The sequence below is a fragment of the Homarus americanus genome, unplaced genomic scaffold, assembly GCF_018991925.1.
Source record: "Homarus americanus isolate GMGI-L3 unplaced genomic scaffold, GMGI_Hamer_2.0 scaffold32871, whole genome shotgun sequence".
Taxonomy (NCBI): domain Eukaryota; kingdom Metazoa; phylum Arthropoda; class Malacostraca; order Decapoda; family Nephropidae; genus Homarus; species Homarus americanus.
In genome coordinates, this window is record NW_024748870.1 from 252,443 (window position 1) to 273,185 (window position 20,743).

The window sequence follows — 20,743 nt, forward strand, 5'->3', positions numbered from 1 at the left end:
ATTTTCCCCAAAGCTTCTGGTAGGAGGGAAGGTGGGGGGTGGGGGGTACGGAGGGAGGGGGACTGGACTCAGCTAGGGCGGAGTATTTTGATTGACAGATAGTGTCCTTGAAGAATATTTCTTTGTTTATTTACTGGAAGATATATGTTTTAGCTCATAAAAATTCATACAAATTACCCAGCCAGAATATAATTTACATTGCTGAATTTTACAATATGATGATCATTTTGAATATAAACATCATGATTTTTAAATTTTAGATCTACTGTAATAATTTGTTTACACAAAGTAAATATTTTATCCTTTGTGCAGAATATATGAAGTTTACATTCAAAAATACTCGACCCGTATAGAATCCAGAAATGTCAATTATATTATCCTATCTTTAGTCTATAAAGTATTTATTACTAAATGTTAAAATTCCAGTGTTTTCACCAATATTTCTCAGAGAGGTAGGGAGCTAGAGCTGGGAAGAGGGGGATTTGGGTCCATTATTTGAATGGAGTATTAACTCATGTACTGTATTTCTCCAAATATTAATTGTGTGAGCATACCATCATAAAATTTATATATTACAACATAGGTATTGTGTCGGAAAAGTGAGTTTGGGGGTCGGACCAGTCTCTATTGGAATTAATCCCATATGTTCTGTTGTTCACTTTACGCTGGTTACTTTCCATGTACCCTGTGGGTTCAGTTGACCGCAGAATCGGAGTACTACTGTATATTTGCAATAGACATAACAATTCTATAATCAGAATCATTTAGTACATGTATTATGCAGGTTTGTTCCACGGTAAAAATCTTTTGAACAACGGAAGAAAGCGAACGCTATTGTTTTCGGGCTATGATTTTATCCCACTTTCACTTGCACACGTGACGTCATTTCAGCAAAATATTACATTTTCATATTTATTTCTGAGAATATATCTATTCAGTCGCTAAGGTAAAGTGATGTAATATTTTAATGAAAAATACCTGGTATTTAGAAATACCGTATCGTGAGGTTTCTTTTGTTTCCAAATTAAATTCACAAAGATTGATGTTTCAAAATGTAATGAACAAAATTTATGTACAGTATCTATAAACAAACTTAAAAATGAATACTTATGTTTTACATCGCCCTGCATACTGGCACATGCATTTGGTTACTTTGGGCTTGTTATGATGACGCAAGAGATCTGCTCCTCAAGTAACTGTACCCATCTTACAGCTGGTGGTGCGCGAAAGGCCAGCTTTCATTGTTTACTGGTAGTTACTGGTAAATATTTTCAACCTAACGCATGTATTCCCCTGCTTAGAGGTCGCACCCCCACTTGCCAAATAATTTGGTCTTAAAAACTTGAACTACACACAGGTATACAGTATACGGTAAATATGACATGGGAGGCCAGGGTTTTTTGAGGGGGGGGCAGCAAAGTACACGATTTTAACATTTACAGGCATCTCTACATACTAACCCCCGTATGTTAAGGGCCGACTGTACATTTTTGTACATTAAGTAAAATGTAATCTCCCGTCAGCAAATGTTATTCACGGATTTTGTGATTCGCGATCATTTTGGAAAAACCTAACTCCCACAAATTTGAAGGCCATGCTGTATTATAACAGGCTATTCTAGTGATCGACATCTACACAGAAACGGTATACCGCAGGCAAGTGCAAGTGTTACAAGCCCACGCCTTGCCTTTCAGTACACAGGTGATGCCAAATTCCACCAACATTGCCCGACAAAGTACCTGTACAAGAGAGAGAGTGAAGCAACATTCCAGAGTGAAAAAGAAAGGAAGAGAGATTATCAACCAAAAGGAGAGTTAATAAGACGAATTGTCTTGATTCCACCCTATTTAACTATTGTTAGATTAAGAAGAAGAACCACCCCAGATATGAGAGCAGTACCTGGGTTAGGACGAATGAATCCTTATAAACTTGAAGCAACTGTTCAGGAGGAAGAAGCTTGGCATCTGTACAGGATTCCCAGCTTTGGGAGGCAGTTTTAGTAACAAAGATGGATGTGTGGCTTCCATGACATATTAGAGGAAATGGTGAAGCCTAGCATATCTATTTGTAAATTGATAGAATGATTGCATCCTTAAATGTAATTTGTGGGAGATTATCTGGAAAGTGTATATGGTAAATACTGCATTTTATTACTTTTGGTTCTCAACCAAGTTTCTACCTCCCTCATTCAGAGATGCTGCATAGATGTGCATTGATAGATGAAATGATATCAGCTTTAGAAACAGATTTAGTTTTGGAGAATTAGGGGGAAGACAAAAATGTGAAGAGAGAATCATTACAAGTAACGTGAAGAATGGATAAAATTAGTCGAGGTGAAGTAAATCAATATAAAAAGAAGGAAGAGAGCAGGTAAAAGAACAGAACCTTGTGGGGGCAATTAAGATATACAGTACAGTGGTCCCTTGGTTAATCTAACGGTTCATTAACGACTACTCCCATAAGGATCTTCAATTTGCTAATCAACAAAACTTCGACAATCTAGTAAACACTTACAAAACACGCTTATTGTGAGCATCAGCTGATCAGCTGATGGGCTAGTCTGCCAATTCAGTAAATCTGCTTTCTATATTTGCATTCGTTTCCAGTGGGAGTAAATATCAAGAAAATTCTTGCTCTTAATATTTGCATTTTTATATTAATATTATTGATCATTCTAAAATTTAGCCATCCAAGCTCTTGTCTACATAAAGTTTTTTCAACTAACATTTTGGTTCATATATAACTTATTCATTTATTTTAACTCATTTATATGAATATAACCTATTTACATGCACACACTGTCCTATGGCAAAGCTGTACTGTACATGTAATCAAAATAATGTACAAAATAATTCCTAAAATTTCTGTCTAGGTGCAAACTATCTCATGTTTGCATTCAAATTAATCACTATCTAATAAGAATTCCAGCAATGTAAATTATGTTCTCCCGTCACTTCAATGACATTCTTATACAAAAAAACAAAACTCAACTAAAGGACATAAATAAAAAATAAATACAGGTAGTCTCTGCTATAACTAAGTAATTGTGTTCTTGTAAATATCGTGTTATAGAAAAATTCGCTGTAATAGAAATAACAGGGCTTATGGAGAAAATAGGGTTAGGTGCAGATTACTCTCGAATCGAAAAAATTTAGTAGTAGTTAGCCCAACACAAAGGATAGCATTGTGTCTAAAATAAATGTTACATTAATATCTAATAATGAAATCATACAGTAAATGTAACACTTTACTTGATGGGGGAGAGAAGGGTGATTTGAGGTTGATAAAATCGAGCTTCTTCAAGTGTTATATCCTCTCTTCACGAGATCATCACCGGGAATTCGTATCACCAGAACGCTTCTTGTTGATATTCGAGCGGATCCTACTACGAATATTCCTATATCGAACGGTTTTACCTATAAAATTGAGAATGCTATAACGATCGAAACTCCTACACGAACATTATTTTTTTTTCTTCTAATTTATTGTTTTATTACAAATATTAATGATATTCTTTATTTCAGGGTTTAGATACATATTTATGCACTTTTTTACAATTTTACAATTTTATATTATATTTTTCAGTGTTAAGTGGTTGTATTTGGGGGCCTGGAACGGATTAATCCTATAACGAACTAATGCTATAACGAACAAGGTTCTAGAACCAATTAGATTAGTTATAGCATACTATACCACAAAATTGGAGAAATAAAGCAAAAAACGTTATATCAAACAAGGGTTTGCTATTACTACAAATATCGTTCCTAATTCATAAATCGCGTTAGAGCAAATTCGCGTTATCAAAACACGCGTTATAGCAGAACTCACTGTACTTCACTAGACCTTCGGCGCTAACTGTCAAACATGTCACTGTCACACTACCTCCTCCTCCCTCCCCCACTCCCAGCAAGGGTTTGGTGGTTTTACAGTAGGCTTTAAGTTTTTATCATATATAATATCAGAGACTAAAGTTAGGAGAATATAATTTGCATTGCTGGAATCCTTGCAAGACAGTGAATGATTTGAATATAAACGTCATATATTTTGTACAAGAGCTAAAAAGTTTAGTACATTAGTTTATTACATTTTTGTAATGTAAAGTTTTTCAACTGTATTTTTGGGTAGATTTACATAAATTTCTTCATTTATTTTCATTCATTTACGTGTACACACCATACTATAAGAAACGTAAAAGAAATAAATGACAAGTGCAAACCTGTACTGTACATATATACTAACGATTATGGTACTAAAATTGTTATGTCTAGTGCTAATTATAGCTTGTTTATATTCAAATTAAACACTATCTTACAAGAATCCCAGCAATGTAAATTATATTCTCCCAGGTCATTTCACTGGCATTTTAAAATGAGAGAAGCTTAGTCACTTAAAGACTGTTAAATAAACACACATAGGACATCGGCTCAACTGTCAAACATACATCTCTCTCTCTCTCTCTCTCTCTCTCTCTCTCTCTGCCAGAGTTTAGGCTTACAGTTTCTATCTTATATAATATCAGACTAAATATAGGAGAATATAATATGCATTGCTGGAATCCTTGCAAGACAGCGAATAATTTGAATATAAACGTCATATATTTTGCACGAGATAAAAATTAATCACCTGTATCACATTACAGTGGTGATTTAAGAGTAAGAGTGTATATGTACGTATATATATACAGTCATGCGCCGGTTAACGTCCTAGATACGTTCTTCGAAACGTGACGTTAACCGAAATGGGCATTGTCCGATCAACATATAAACTTTGTATTTATACTTATGTGTATGTGGAATACAGTCAACCCTCACTTTACGCTGTTAATGTAACCCGCAGGGTCCCGGGGAAAGTGAGGAACGCGTAAAGTGAATAACATAACATATGGGATTAATTGAAATAGAGTCCGGGCCGACCCCCAAACTCCACTTTTTGACGACACACAACTATGTTGTAGTAAAAATTTTATCTTAACTTTATGATGGTATGAAAAAACAAGTAATATAGAAGAGGTTAGGTTAGGAAAAATAAAGGTTAACATAGGAAAAATATAGGTTAGGTTAGGAAAACTAAAAGTTATGTTGAACACTTACGTTAGTAGAAGAGATGGAGGCTGGTTCCGAGGCAGAGGGCAGGCTACTGGCCCTCAGGTGAATCACCATTACTAGGTGCATCACCATCACTGTCACTTACAGTTGTCAGGGCTTCCCTGACAAATCCCCCAAAGTCATCTTCACTGTCACTATCACTGGCTTGGGCTGGCTGTGGTGGGTTGCGGGCGAAGAAATCTGTTATGTTTTGCTGACAGCTGGTGTTGATGTTGTCGTGATACACCTTGATGTAGGGCTCCATAGCCTGCAACAGCTGGGTAGTGAAGATTTCATACCTGTTTGCGTCAGGGTCGTCGGAAAGGAGGAGCTTGGCTTTCTCGATACACTCGATGGCACCCCTAACATTACTATGGGATAAGTGTTGTTCTTCTTGGGATGACGCACCTCCTGCCTCTTCACTGATGTCGTCATCATCATCTACCATCTCCTCGGTAGTCACATCAGGTTCCATTATCACCTCCAGGATGTCGTCGTTGGTGGTCTCGGAGAAGCCTGGAACTGTAACAGTCTGCGCAGCTTCTCTGGCAAGGTCCACTGCTACTGCAACAGTCTGAACCTCACCAGTCACAGATTGACTCCTCCTCTCACCTGGTATTCCATGCAACACATGTCTCCATGCGTGACGAATTGTAGCAATAGACAGCTGATCCCATGACTCCACCAAGAAGTCCACAGCTTTCTTGATGTTAAATACTCTCCAGAATTGTTTGAACAGTATATTTTGCTGTGCCAACTGTTGATCCTCATCTTCTTCGCTCTTGCTATCGGTGGTGGTGTCACTCAGGTTACGCAACTCTTCCCTGGTGTTGGTGTAGTCATTCAGGAGTTTGAATTTTTTCGTAGAGAATGCAGCTTTTACATTACAGATTAACTCTTGGTCCATGGGCTGTAATATAGACGTAGTGTTGGGAGGAAGGAAGACCACTTTTACGTTGGGGTGACGATCTAACAGTAGGGGCGAGTGTCCTGGTGCGTTGTCCAGCAGCAACAAAATCTTGAATGGCACATTCTGCCGCTCACAGAATTTCTTTACATCGGGAACAAAACGGTCATCAAACCAGGAGAGGGACAGTGTAGAGAACATCCACGCCTTATGTGCGGTCAGCCAGTGGACATTTAGCTTGGTCATGTCCATGGTTTTGTAGGCGTGCGGCTTGCGTGCTGTTTGGATCACCGATAACTTGAGCTTACTGGTTCCGGAGGCATTGGTGGTAAACAGGACGGTGATGCGTTCCTTTTGCATCTTCTGGCCCCGAATCTTGCTGGCATTCTTTACAACAAAGGACTTGGAAGGTAGCTTTTTCCAGAAAAGACCAGATTCGTCCATGTTAAACACCTGGTCGTCACTGTACTGTCCTTCCTCCATAATCTCACGTAAAAACGGAGGAAATTCCCTAGCCGCAGCACGGTCAGCACTCGCTTCTTCACCACCAATGTTTATATTGGTGATCTTGTTCCGGATCTTAAACCTCTGTAACCACCCAGAGGAAGCATTAAAGGGTTTGGGCTCTGTAATTCCCATCTTTCGTGCCACTGCGATGTACAGTTCACGTGCGTACTCCTTAACAGAGCGCGTGTCGACCGCCATGTTCCGTCGCGCCTGACGCACCAAGTACCTCAAGTAATTTTTCTGTCTTGAGAAGCACCTGGTTGTGAAAATACTTGATCATAGAAGCACCTGTAGACTTTGTGATCTTCATGTGCTCCTTTATCTTGGCTGCATCCTTCTTTATTGTTTGAATCGTAGATTCATTCACACCATGCTGGCGCGCCAAATCAACCTGTCTTGGATGATGGTATACTTCACCTCGTAGCTTAAGGAACGTCGTGTCTTCTTTGGCTTAGTGCCGCTGGGTCCAGGTAAGGAAAGGTTTCTCTCTGGGGGTGGTGGTCCAGCGGAAGCCATTTTAGAGAACAATGGATGCACGTTTACACGGTCTGGCGTGGAGGGATGAAACTGGCGCGGCTAGGTCAAGGATCGTCTTTCCTCCCTCCCTCCCTCCCCTGGATGGACACGTCATAATACTTTAAGCCAATTACAGCTAACAGCAGAGGGGGGTAGGGATGCATGGCCAATCACAGTCCGATACATCATATGACGTCAGTGATAACGCAACAAAGACACACACTGCGCAACCTTACCGTGCAGCTTGCCCAAGCGGAGGGAGGAGGAGGGAGAGGCGAGGAGCACAGGCAGGCGGGTGGCGGGTGGGGCGAATCTAAAAATAGCGTCGCGCCGGACACTCTCCGCGTAATGGGGTTTACGCACCGCGTAATGTGAGCACGTTAGGTTCTGGCAAGGCACCTCGTTAACGTGGAAACGCGGAATGTGGGACCGCGTAAAGTGAGGGTTGACTGTACTATATACAGGTAGTTCTGCTATAACGCGATAATTGTGTTCTTGTAAAATATCGTGTTATAGAAAATCGCGTAATAGAAATAACAGGGCTTATGGAGAAAATAGGGTTAGGTGCAGATTATTCGAAATCGAAAAAATTTAGTAGTTAGCCTAACACAAAGGTTAGCACAGTCTAAATAAATGTTACATTCATATCTAATAATGAAATCATACAGTAAATGTAACACTTTACTTGATGGGGGAGAAGGGTGATTTTGAGGTTGATAAGATCGAGCTTCTCTTCAAGTGTTATATCCTTTCTTTTATGATCATCACCGGGAATTCTATCACCAGAACGCTTCTTGTTGATATTCTTCTTTACCATATTCACAGTTAATACCACAAAATTGGAGAAATAGTAAGCAAAAATCGCGTTATAGCAAACAAGCGTTTGCGTTATACAAATATCGTTCCTAATTCATAAATCATGTTAGAGCAAATTCGCGTTATCAAAACACGCGTTATAGCAGAACTCACTGTACTTACATATACACTTTTACTCTTAAATCACTACTGTAATGTGATACAGGTGATTAATTTTTATCTCTTGTGCAAAATACATGACATTTGTATTAAAATTATTCACTGTTTTACAAGGATTCCAGCAACGCCGGGCAGATGGGTGAGAGAGAGGGTGGGAGCGAGTGAGGGGGCGTGGGGGGAGGGGAGTAGTACGTTTGACAGTTGGCACAGGCCCAGGTCTAACGCGTGTATATTTATCTGTTCTTAAGTTACTAAGCTTCTCTCTTATATAAAGCCAGTGAAATGACCTGGGTGAATATAATTAACATTGCTGCGATTCTTGTAACATATTGATTAATTTGAATATAAACATGCTATAATTTGCACTAGACAAAACAATTTTAGTACCGTAATCAAATTAGTACATGTGCGCTCCAGTTTTGTACTAAGGTCATTTATTTCTATTACATTTCTTTTAGTATAGTGTGTGCATGTAAATGGATGAAAATAAATGAAGAAATCTATGTAAATCTACCCAAAAATACAGTTGAAAAACTTTTTTATAAAATGTACTACAGTACTGTACACAAATGAACAAAAAAATTTTATCTCGAGCAAAATATATGACATTTTTATTCAAATTATTGGCTGTCTTGCAAGGATTCCAGCAATGCAAATTATAATCTCCTAACTTTAGTCTGAGATATTATATAAGATAAAAACTGTAAGCCTAAAAGGCTGGGGGGGGGGATGGGGGGAGGGACTGACGGAGCCAGCCAGTCAGCGAGGGTTGAGGTGATAAGTTTGAGCCGAAGGTCTCTGTGTGTTTATTTAGCTGTCCTACTAAGCTTCTCTCATTTTAAAATGCCAGTGAAATGACCTGGGAGAATATAATTAACATTCTTGGGATTCTTGTAAGATACTGATTAATTTGAATATAAACATGTATAATTCGCACTAGACATAACAATTTTAGTACCGTAATCAAATTAGTACATGTGCACTCCAGCTTTGCACTAAGGTCATTTATTTCTTTTACGTTTCTTTTAGTATGGTGTGTGCATGTAAATGGATGAAAATAAATGAAGAAATTATGTAAATCTATCCTAAAATACAGTTGAAAAACTTTTTTATAAAATGTACTACAGTTGTACCCCACTTAACGCGGTCAATAGAACCCAGAGGGTCCCGTGTTAAGTGAAATCCGTGTTAAGTGAACAACAGAACATATGGGATTAATTCCAATAGAAACCGGCCCGACCCCCAAACTCCACTTTTTGAAGACACATAACTATGTTGTAGTAAAAATAACATCTTAATTTTATGATGGTACATGCACACAATTAATACTTAAGAGAAATACAGTCGCCAAGTTAATGTCCATTCAAATAATGGACTCAACTCCCTCCCCCTCTCACACTACACTGCCGGCTCTTCCCTCTCTGAGAAATTTTTGGGGGAAAACCACTAAATTTTAATAAATAATACCTCAAACTAAAGTTAGGATAATACAATTGACATTGCTGGATTCCTTGTAAGACCAGGAATATTTTGAATATAAATGTCATATATTTTGCACAAAAGATAACATAGTTACTCAGAAAATTTTTTTATCTAAAATTTGTATGTCTAATGCAAAATATATGATGTTTATATTCAAAATGATCACCAAATTATAAGAATTCCAGCAATGTAAATTATATTCTGGCCGGGTAATTTGTATGAATTTTATGAGCTAAAACAAATATCTTCAGTTAATAAAAAAAAATAATCTTCAGGACACTATCTGTCAATCAAAGTACCCCACCTTGCCTTCCCCCTCTTCCAACCAGGCGGTCAGTCCCAACCCTCCCCCCCACCCCCCACCAATCATCCCTTCAAGAGAAGAGTGGGTGAAAAATTTAGATTTTAACATTTTGTATTAAATAATACCTCAGATTAAAGTTAGGATAATATAATTGACATTGCTGGATTCCTTGTAACACCAGGAATATTTTGAATATAAACGTCATATATTTTGCACAAAAGATAACATTCTTACTCAGATTAAACATTTTATCTAAAAATTTTGTCTAATGCAAAATATATGATGTTTATATTCAAAATGATCATCAAATTATAAGAATTCCAGCAATGTAAATTATATTCTGACCGGGTAATTTGTATGAATTTTATGAGCTAAAACAAATATCTTCAGTTAATAAAAAAAAAAAATATTCTTCACAGGGTAACAGATGGTCGGTCGGTCCCTCCCTCCCCCCACCCTCCACCAACCGTCCCAAGGAGATGTGTGGGAAAACCAGAATACTTAACTTTTTTGTAATAAATAATACCTCAAACTAAAGTTAGGATAATATAATTGACATTGCTGGATTCCTTGTAAGACCAGGAATATTTTGAATATAAATGTCATATATTTTGCACAAAAGATAACATAGTTACCCAGAGAAAAAATGTTATCTAAAATTTGTATGTCTAATGCAAAATATATGATGTTTATATTCAAAATGATCACCAAATTATAAGAATTCCAGCAATGTAAATTATATTCTGGCCGGGTAATTTGTATTAATTTTATGAGCTAAAACAGGCAGTCAGGCAGGGTGGCAGGTGGGGCAAATCTAAAAATAGCGTCTCGAGCCGGACACTCACCGCGTATATGATGAAAAAATCCGTGTTAAGTGAAAGTTCAGCTCTGGCGAGGCACCGCGTATATGATAAAACGCGTTAAGTGAAACCGCGTTAGGCGGGGTAATACTGTACAGTATTGTACACTAATGTACTACATTTTTTATATCTTGAGCAAAATATATGATGCTTATATTCAAATTAATCTCTGTCTTGCAAGGATTTCAGCAATGCAAATTATATTATCCTAACTTTAGTCTGAGATATTATATAAAATAAACATAAAGAAATCACCAATCTTTTGCCTGGGAACACAAGGAGAGTGGAGGGGGGAGGGGTGAGGTGACAGAATGTCTGGCATTTGTTTGTTTATTTATTTGAGATAAGATTTGACAGTTGGTGCTGAAGGCCTGCCTGCGTGTTTATTTATCATTACTTAAGAGTGACTAAGCTCTTCTCATAATTTGCCACCCAAACGACCTGGGTGAATATAACTTACATTGGAGGGATTCTTGTAAATAGTAATTTATTTGAATACAGTGAACCCTCACTTTACACGGTTAATTCAACCCACGGCGGCCCACGTAAAGTGAGAAACGCGTAAAGTGAACAACATAACATATGGGATTAATTGAAATAGAGACCGGGCCGACCCCCAAACTCCACTTTTTCAGACACAATACCTACGTTGTAGTAAAAATAACTTCTTAATTTTATGATGGTATGCACACACAATTAATAATTAAGGGCCTCTTTGTCAAACCCCTCAAAGTCCATATAAGTCCATATCCTCACTATCATTATCACTATCACTGACTTGGGCCGGCTGTGGTGGGTGGCGGGTGAAGAACTCGGTAATGTTTTGATGACTGGGCGACCTTGTGCGCACCCTGCTCACGCCGCTCTCCGCGTAAAAGGGTACACACACCGCGGAAAGTGAGCATTCCGGTTTCGGCAGGGTACCGCGTAAACGTGGAAACGCGTAAAGTGGGACCGCATAAAGCGAGCGTTGACTGTACCTCTATGTGCAGTGAGGGCATAAAAATTCCTTTGCAGTCATTTCATAGACTCGTGTGGCTAGCCCATTTATATATTTAATTACATTATATAAGTTTCAAAATGCTAACTTGTTGATTCTTAACAAAAAATTTTTTTGAATATTAATGTATTTCTTTTTTCACAGGCTACATGTTACAGAAATATAGCAACAAGAGTGATTGAAAATATTATAGCTCTGAAGACATAAGTGCCAGCATGTTTTATTTTGTAAGCAGTAAGTATGTGTTATTTTAAAATACAGGGGTAAATGTAAATAAGCACTTGTGTAAATAAATAATGCACAAATGTGTCTGTAAAAAGTGAATGTTATAATTTTTCATACATATGATAATTATTTTGTAGGATCTTGTTTGTCAAAATTACTGAGAACTGCAAATTATATAAAAAAATCATGGAATCTTAATTTCATTTACCTTTATCCAAGACACAATTGTATTTCAGTTTTCAGGTACACTCATACCCCCTCATAACCCAAGTCAGATTATCCAAAGGTCCAAATTATGCAAAGTGTCGGAATTTGGTCAGTGAATTTGACTCTTTGTCGAGATAAGTGTATTTTTGTTCAAGCTGGAATGCGACGTCAGCAATGTTGCCTAGGTGTGTTAATTCCTAGCCAATTCACCAGGCCAACATACAGGCAATTAAAACATCTAATAATTACTTAAGTAATATTAGGAGGACACGTTGTTACCTGGCATTAAATTGCAATTCTCAAAACCCCCTCCTTCACCCTCCACCATACGCATCATGACCTTCATCTCTTGCCTGGCGATTCAGCTATAAATACACACAAAGGGAAGCTCCGCGAATTTGTGTTCTAATTGCTGAAATACTCCGCTCTGCTAGGATATTATATACGGTATTTGTACTTATTAACACAGTGATGAAGTAGAGTGACTTTTAATTTGTTATGTGTCTCAATTATTGTATTTGGGACAATTTCTTATATGATTTCTGGTCAGCATGGCGACCACAACACAATTTCTTTGTGAAGTCGTTTTGATCGTTATGAATATTCCTTGCCTTTAAGTCACTCAGTGAATGTTGCTGCACCCTCCCAGACTCTTCTTCACTGAAAGAGAATATGTGAATATATCTATTTGTATATACATACTGTATATATGTAGACTGTTTACAGTTTTCTTTGTCCCAATTATTCACGTGCTAGTATGAATGCCATGACTGTTTTTCTTCCTATTCTTATGTTCGTTCACAAAAAACCTTTGGGTTTCCGCCCTCGGTTTTCTTATATTATAATTAAAATTGCTCTCAGCATAAAGACCAGATTTGAGTTTTTCTCTTCATAACTTTATTTTTGATGTCCTCAGTAGCGGGTTCAATCTTTCCAGGCGAACTTTAGCGAGGCTGCTAGACTTCGCGTTCCTTCCGGAATGTTGACCTTCCGGTCTTCCCAGCAATCTAGAGTTATGTTGAAATGGACTTTACATCCTTATATGGGTTATATGAGAACAATTCAGGGTGGAATTCTCAACCCAATAAGTATTGCTAGAGTAATAGTGAACGCTGTTGCCAATAAAGCGCTATGTTAGCCGCTCAGCACTGTCAACCCTGCCGGATGATAGTGCGTACGTAGAGATTCTCGCTTAAGCTATTACTTGGGGGATAATGTCTGTGCCCCTGATTGGCAACAAATAGAGATCTTGATGATCCCTCTAAATAAAATGTTCTAAATGAAATTATTTTATGTAAAAAAAAAAAATTCATTGAGCTAAGGGATACTTGAGATAAGATTCGGGAGAGAGATACGTCATGGTGAGTTAATTGTTTATAATTGTCAAATGAGTGACTTATATAACAATAAGAGATCTTAATGAATTAACTTACTAATAATATGATAATTTGGAGTTATATTGATTAAGTTTGGGAGAAAATGGTTTCTCCCTTATATTTTTATAATGATATAATGTGACTCATGGTGTCCTTGATAGTATTGAGTGATGAGCTACGAGAACTAGAAAGTTCAGCTCATACACTACACACAAGGAATTGATAGTTTTGAGTGATGAGCTACAAGGACTAGAAAGTTCAGCTCATACACTACATACAAGGAGTTGATAGTATTGAGTGATGAGCTACAAGGACTAGAAAGTTCAGCTCATACACTACATACAAGGAGTTGATAGTATTGAGTGATGAGCTACAAGGACTAGAAAGTTTAGCTCAGGCACTACATACAAGGAATTGATAGTTTTGAGTGATGAGCTACAAGGACTAGAAAGTTCAAGCTCTCATACACTACTTCACAAAGGTTGGTAAAATATTTGAGTGATGAGCTACAAGAAATAGAAAGTTCAGCTCATACACTACATACAAGGACTTGATAGTATTGAGTGATGAGCTACAAGAACTAGAAAGTTCAGCTCATACACTACATACAGGGACTTGATAGTATTGAGTGATGAGCTACAAGAACTAGAAAGTTCAGCTCATACACTACATACAAGGACTTGATAGTATTGAGTGATGAGCTACAAGAACTAGAAAGTTCAGCTCATACACTACATACAAGGACTTGATAGTATTGAGTGATGAGCTACAAGAAATAGAAAGTTCAGCTCATACACTACATACAAGGACTTGATAGTATTGAGTGATGAGCTACAAGAACTAGAAAGTTCAGCTCATACACTACATACAGGGACTTGATAGTATTAAGTGATAAGCTACAAGGATTAGAAAGTTCAGCTCAGGCACTACATACAAGGAATTGTCTGTCAGTAGAGAAATTGAATTCAGTAGTAGTAGTTTCACCCAAGACCCAAGGGGGCCATACTACATGTAATTATAAAAATGTAGAGCCACTTGGATTACTAAGATAGACCCTCATGTGGCTTGCATAATTCATGGCAGCTGTGTCTCAAATAACCTATTTTCACTAAAGGATTGTTCAGTTTGTTATGGTCAAATTTTTCAATTTCATCAAGCTACAGGTGATAAGAAAGAATTATTGCAGGTCCAAATTAAGAATAGGTGGAATAAGGCCTTGAGGAGTAAATTTCTAAACGTAAAACAATGGAAAGATCCCAAGTTAACAGAAAGTTTAGGTTTATTGGTGTTAAGTAAGAGACTTAATCCCCACTTAGACAAGCCTGCTTCTGCTAAAGAAACAAAAACAAGTTATTGGACTTTCCAGACAATGGGGCAGTAGGAAGTCTACAAAAACCTCTATCTACTCAGTCTGATTTCAGTGGATTCCAGGATCAGGACGATAGGCTGGCTCTAATCATAGTACCAGGTATTCAGTCTCTTGGGCAGGAAGAACCTGTTGAGACTGACTTCATCCTATCCACATTTTGGCAACCATTTCCACCTGGGGCTGCTGTCAACTGCCACGCAGCTGATGGATAACATTGAGTGTAAGGATGCTCCCAACAGGTCTTGGATAACAGTGGTAAGATCTAAGTCTTCTTTGTTTTCTACTACATCTGAATCTGTGGATTCCTTATTCAAGGTATTTTACGAAAATGTTTCTAAACTTCCTGTTTTCTCAGCACTTACAAACAGACAGGAAGGACAAGCAACTGTAGGTCATCATTCATTGTTTTTGGAAGGTGATACTACACTTTCTTGGCCTGATATTTGCCCAAAGATGATCTCTGAAACAGACGAAGTCTCGGCTAATGTATTGAAAGACTAACTATTAACTAAGTTTGTGCTGGACTATGTAAATAGTAAAATTCAGAACTGGACAAATGTTTCACTGCTGCTTTAAAAGGGATCCCATATTCCCTGTACAACTCATTTTTGATATGTTGCTGAGCCCTAATGCTAAAGTCCAGCTATGAGTAAGCTACAACACAAGCTTCAAGTGGTAGTTTATTTATTGCTACGTTCTTCCCTCTTTTCCTGCTTTGTTTGATGAACAATCATTGGTTAAATATAGATCTGCTGTTGGCGCTATTAATACATTGTTCCCAGGATTCCTCAGACCTTTTGTGGAAATCTAAGAAAAGAGGAAGGTTTTACAGGGGAACAGATTCAGCTGCTCGGTTCAGTTATCAACCGAGAGAAAACTTTTAGGAGGAAATAATCAAAGACTTAATAGGGGTGATCACTGCTTTTGTTCAAAAGTGGAAGGGAGACGTTATTCCACCACACTTCAGCAGCATCCACTCCCTTCCAATGAAGCCAGAAAAGCTGGGCTCGCCTATTCAGCTACTAAACAGAGGTGTTGGCAGAACTGTTGCAGTCAGAGAATACTTCATGTCTCTGCCTATTCCCAGTCCCCAAGAAAGGCATTACAATTACAGGATTTTGGATCTTTCAACTTAATCAAATTTATTGCCAAAGAAGTTTCAAGGTGCTCACTTATGACCATCTGAGGCATCTACTCCGCCTAATGCTTGATCTCAAAAGTGATCTCAAGATGCCTATTATCACGTTCCTGTTGGGTTCCCAGGCACAGAACATTTCCTGGTGTTCAAAGTAGGGGAATTAAGTTATCAATTCACAGTGATGTCATTCGCCCGACAATTGGCGTTTCAAAGTCTTGTACAAAAACTGGCTTAACATTCCCAGGAAATATCCTTGGCGAAGGGAGGGAGATTATTAGCCAATCTAGGACGACACATTACGGAAACTTTTTTGAAGATTGTCAGAGGGCGCACTCCAACGCACACACAAGTACTATTTCAAAACCTTGCTTCTAAAGATAAACCAGGTCAAATCAAATTTTGAAATTTAATACCATGTCAAAAGTTTGATTGGTTAGGTCCCCAGTGGGATACAAATCAGCAGTCACGGCTTACCAAGAACAAAATTAACAGATTTGATAAACAAAGCAGAAGCCTTTTGTGTAAAAACACAAGGCTTCTGGCACATTGGGAAAACTTCTGGGTCTGTTGAATTTCGCCACAATAGTGGTTCCATTGGGAAAGTATGAAAACCAACTATCTCATCTGCTCGGTTGTTTCAGAAACAGAAATGTTGCTTCTTTCTTCCCTATTCAGATAAAGAATCATCTGTTATGGTGGACAAAGTTGGACAATCTAATCGGCCCCTCTCCCTGGGTTCCACCTCAGACAGGCTTGGTCATATAATGGATGTTTCCAAAGTAGAATGGGGATACTATCTTTCAAAAAGGGGAATTCAGTCAAGGGAAGTGGAGCAACTTCCTTATACAAAACATAAATATAAAAGAATTAGCAGTGGTCCTATTCTTTTGTCAAAAACCAAATTACAAAATATGACGATCCCATTTGCTGCGGACAACAAAAACCGGCAGTGTTTTGTTCCTAAATCATCAAGGATCAACAAGGTCTTGGCCCTTTCTACAACTATAAAAACAAAAAAAACAAAAAATTCAGCATTCAAAACACAAACACTTTTACCCCAAAGCAACTTATATACCAGGAGTACAAAATAATTAAGCAGATGTTTGTCACTGCCTCCGCCAGTATCGACAGAAACAGAATGTTCCCTAAAGGTATCGGAGTCTAACATTCTAGTGAAGAAGTTTGGAACTCCACAGATTGATCTGTTTACACCAAAATCATGAGGCGCTTATGCATTTCTATGTCAAATCTTCTAGAGATGCCCTACTCTTAGATTGGAACCTTTGAATTCAATCTATCTGTTTCCCACCCAGAAAATATTGCCCAAATTGTTCACACAAACACAGATCCTTCAAAGGCAAGGTAATTTTAATTGCACCATATTGGATCCTACAACCTGGTGCCTGGGATCTGCTGGACTGGTGCCCGAATTCAAGCAATTGCAAACAAGGATGTCTAGACCAGTACATTCTCAGTTAGGAGATATCCTTGGCACTTCATGCTTTCATGGTTTCTCAAAAAGTTTTTAATAGGTTGCTGGGTAATTCCAATATAGCTCACCAAGTATTAGCAGGTCATAGACCCTGCAAACTTCTATTCAATATGAGAAAGCTTGGAATCTTTTCAATAATTTATCAAGTTAACAACCCAGAATCATTATCGAAAACAGTTTGTTACACCCCTTAGAATTTCTTGTTCAGAGTTAAAAGGCCTTCAAGGATCGACAATTGCATCTTATAAATCAGCATTGGTTGACCCCTTGCTTTGGGGTTTAATATTACTTTTGAACCCAAGGACCCTTTTTCATTCAGAGACTCTCCTCTAATCTATATAAATGCAGATATAGCTAAACTACATAAATGCAGATACACCTATCTATATAAATGCAAAAACACCTAATCTATATAAATGCAGATACACCTAATCTATATAAAAGCAGATACACCTAATCTATATAAATGCAGGTACATATAATCTATATAAATGCATATACACCTAATCTATATAAATGCAGATACAACTAATTTATATAAATGCAGATACAGCTAATCTATATTAATGCAGATACACCTAATATATATAAATGCAGAAAGACCTAATCTATTTAAATGCAGATAAACCTCATCTACATAATGCAGATAGAACTAATCTATTATATGCAGATAAACCTAATCTATATAAATGCAGATACACCTAATCTATATAAATGCAGATACACCTAATCTATATAAATGCATATACACCTAATCTATATAAATGCATATAATCTTAATTTATATAAATGCATATACAGGTTGTACCTCTCTAGTCCGGCAACCTCGGGACCTGACCGGTGCCGGACCATGGAAAATGCCGGACCATGGAAATTCACCCTTTTCCTGAATAGATAGTGACTTGTGCTTATGCCTGGAAGCACTAGCACCACTTTCTCTGCGTCATGGTCTCTTTGAAGACATATTGAAGGGTTAAATGTCGTATAGTAGCTTCTCAAATTTCGCGAGTTTTTAATTCTTAACGTATTTTATTGGAATACACAAAAAAATAAATAAATAAAAATTTTGATGGCGGAAACTTGAATTTCGACAGGTTTGAACGACCCGCCAACGTGCAGATGACGTGCATAATCGTGTAAACAGCGTCATTTCTATTATGTACAAAAGATTTATTATTGTTTATTACTGAATGTCTTTTTTATTGAATTAATGTTTATGTGTGCAAAATGAGCAATACAATTCATTAATAATACGTAGAAAATTAAAACACATGAGGAAATGACCCACATTGGGGCCTGAGGGGCAAAAATTTAATACTCCTGTAATAATAACAATAATTCAGATAAAAAAAAAAAAAAAAAAAAGCTGCCTATCTACCTATTGGACAAACTAAAATCGTTCCGGACCACGCGAGTTTCCGGACCACAGAATGCCGGACTAGAGAGGTACAACCTGTACTCCTAATATATATAAATTCAGATACACCTAATCTATATGAATGCAGATACACCTAATCTATATAAATGCAAATATACCTAATTTATATAAATGCAATTGCAGCTAATCTATGCAAATGCAGATACACCTAATCTATATAAATGCAGATACACCTTATCTTTATAAATATTGATACACCTAATCTATATAAATTCAGATACACCTAATCTATATAAATGCAGATACACCTAATCTATATAAATGCAAATATACCTAATCTATATAAATGCAATTACAGCTAATCTATGTAAATGCAGATACACCTAATCTATATACATGAAGATACATCTAATCTATATGAATACAGATACACCTGATCTATATAAATGCAGATACACCTTTCTATATAAATGTTGATGCACCAAATCTATAGAAATGGAGATACCCCTAATCTATACAAATGCAGATACACCAATTCTATAAAAATGCAGATACACCTAATCTATATAAATGCAACTACTGCTAATCTATGTAAATGCAGATACACCTAATCTATATAAAGGCAGATACACATAATGTATAGAAATGGAGATACACCTAATCTATAAAAAATGCAGGTACATATAATCTATATAAATGCTGATACACCTAATCTATATAATTTCAGATACACCTAATCTATATAAAGGCAGATACACATAATGTATAGAAATGGAGATACACCTAATCTATATAAAAGCAGATACACCTAATCTATATAAATGCAGATACACCTAATCTATATAAATGTTGATACACCTAATCTATATAAATGCAGATACACCTAATCTATAAATGCAGATACAACTGATCTATATAAATGCAGATACTCGTCATCTCTATAAATGCAGATACACCTAATCTATATAAATGTTGATACATCTACTCTATATAAATGCAGATACACCTAATCTATATAAATGCAGATACAACTGATCTATATAAATGCAGATACACGTCATCTCTATAAATGCAGATACACCTAATCTATATAAATTCAGGATAGGATAGTGGGAATATGTTGAATCAGCAGCTTTGTCGCTACTTAAGCGACTTATTTCAGGGGAGGCTGAGGAAATGAAACAATTAGTTGCCAAAGATGGGTCATTCAGCAGTTATCGCTTATCATCAAGTATTTAAGACCTGACTGTAGATCTGTACCAGTGTCAGCAACACCTCAGCCTGCCTGGCGGTTTAATTACAGCAGTTTAGCACAGCTGCATCCAATACAACATGTATATAGAGAGCACATTGTGAGTTTCCTTTCTCCAACCCATCCTGAGTGTGAACCAAACAATCTCATACCCCACAACACCTTACATATATATAAATGCAGATACACCTAATCTATATAAATGCAGATACACCTAATCTCTATAAATGCAGGTACACTTAATCTATATAAATGCTGATACACCTAATCTATATAAATGTTGATACACCTAATCTATATAAATGTTGATACAGGTTGTACCTCTCTAGTCCGGCAACCTCGGGACCTGACCGGTGCCGGACCATGGAAATTCACCCTTATCCTGGATACATAGTGACTTGTGCTTATGCACCACTTTCTCTGCATCATAGTCTCTTTGAAGACATATTGAAGGGTTAAATGTCGTATAGTAGCTTCTCAAATTTCGCGAGTTTTTAATTCTTAACGTATTTTATTGGAACACACAAAAAAATAAAATAAAAAAAAAATTTGACGGCGGAAACTTGAATTTCGACAGGTTTGAACGGCCCGCCAATGTGCAGACGACGTGCATAATCGTGTAAACAGCGTCATTTCTCTTATGTACAAAAGATTCATTATTGTTTATTACT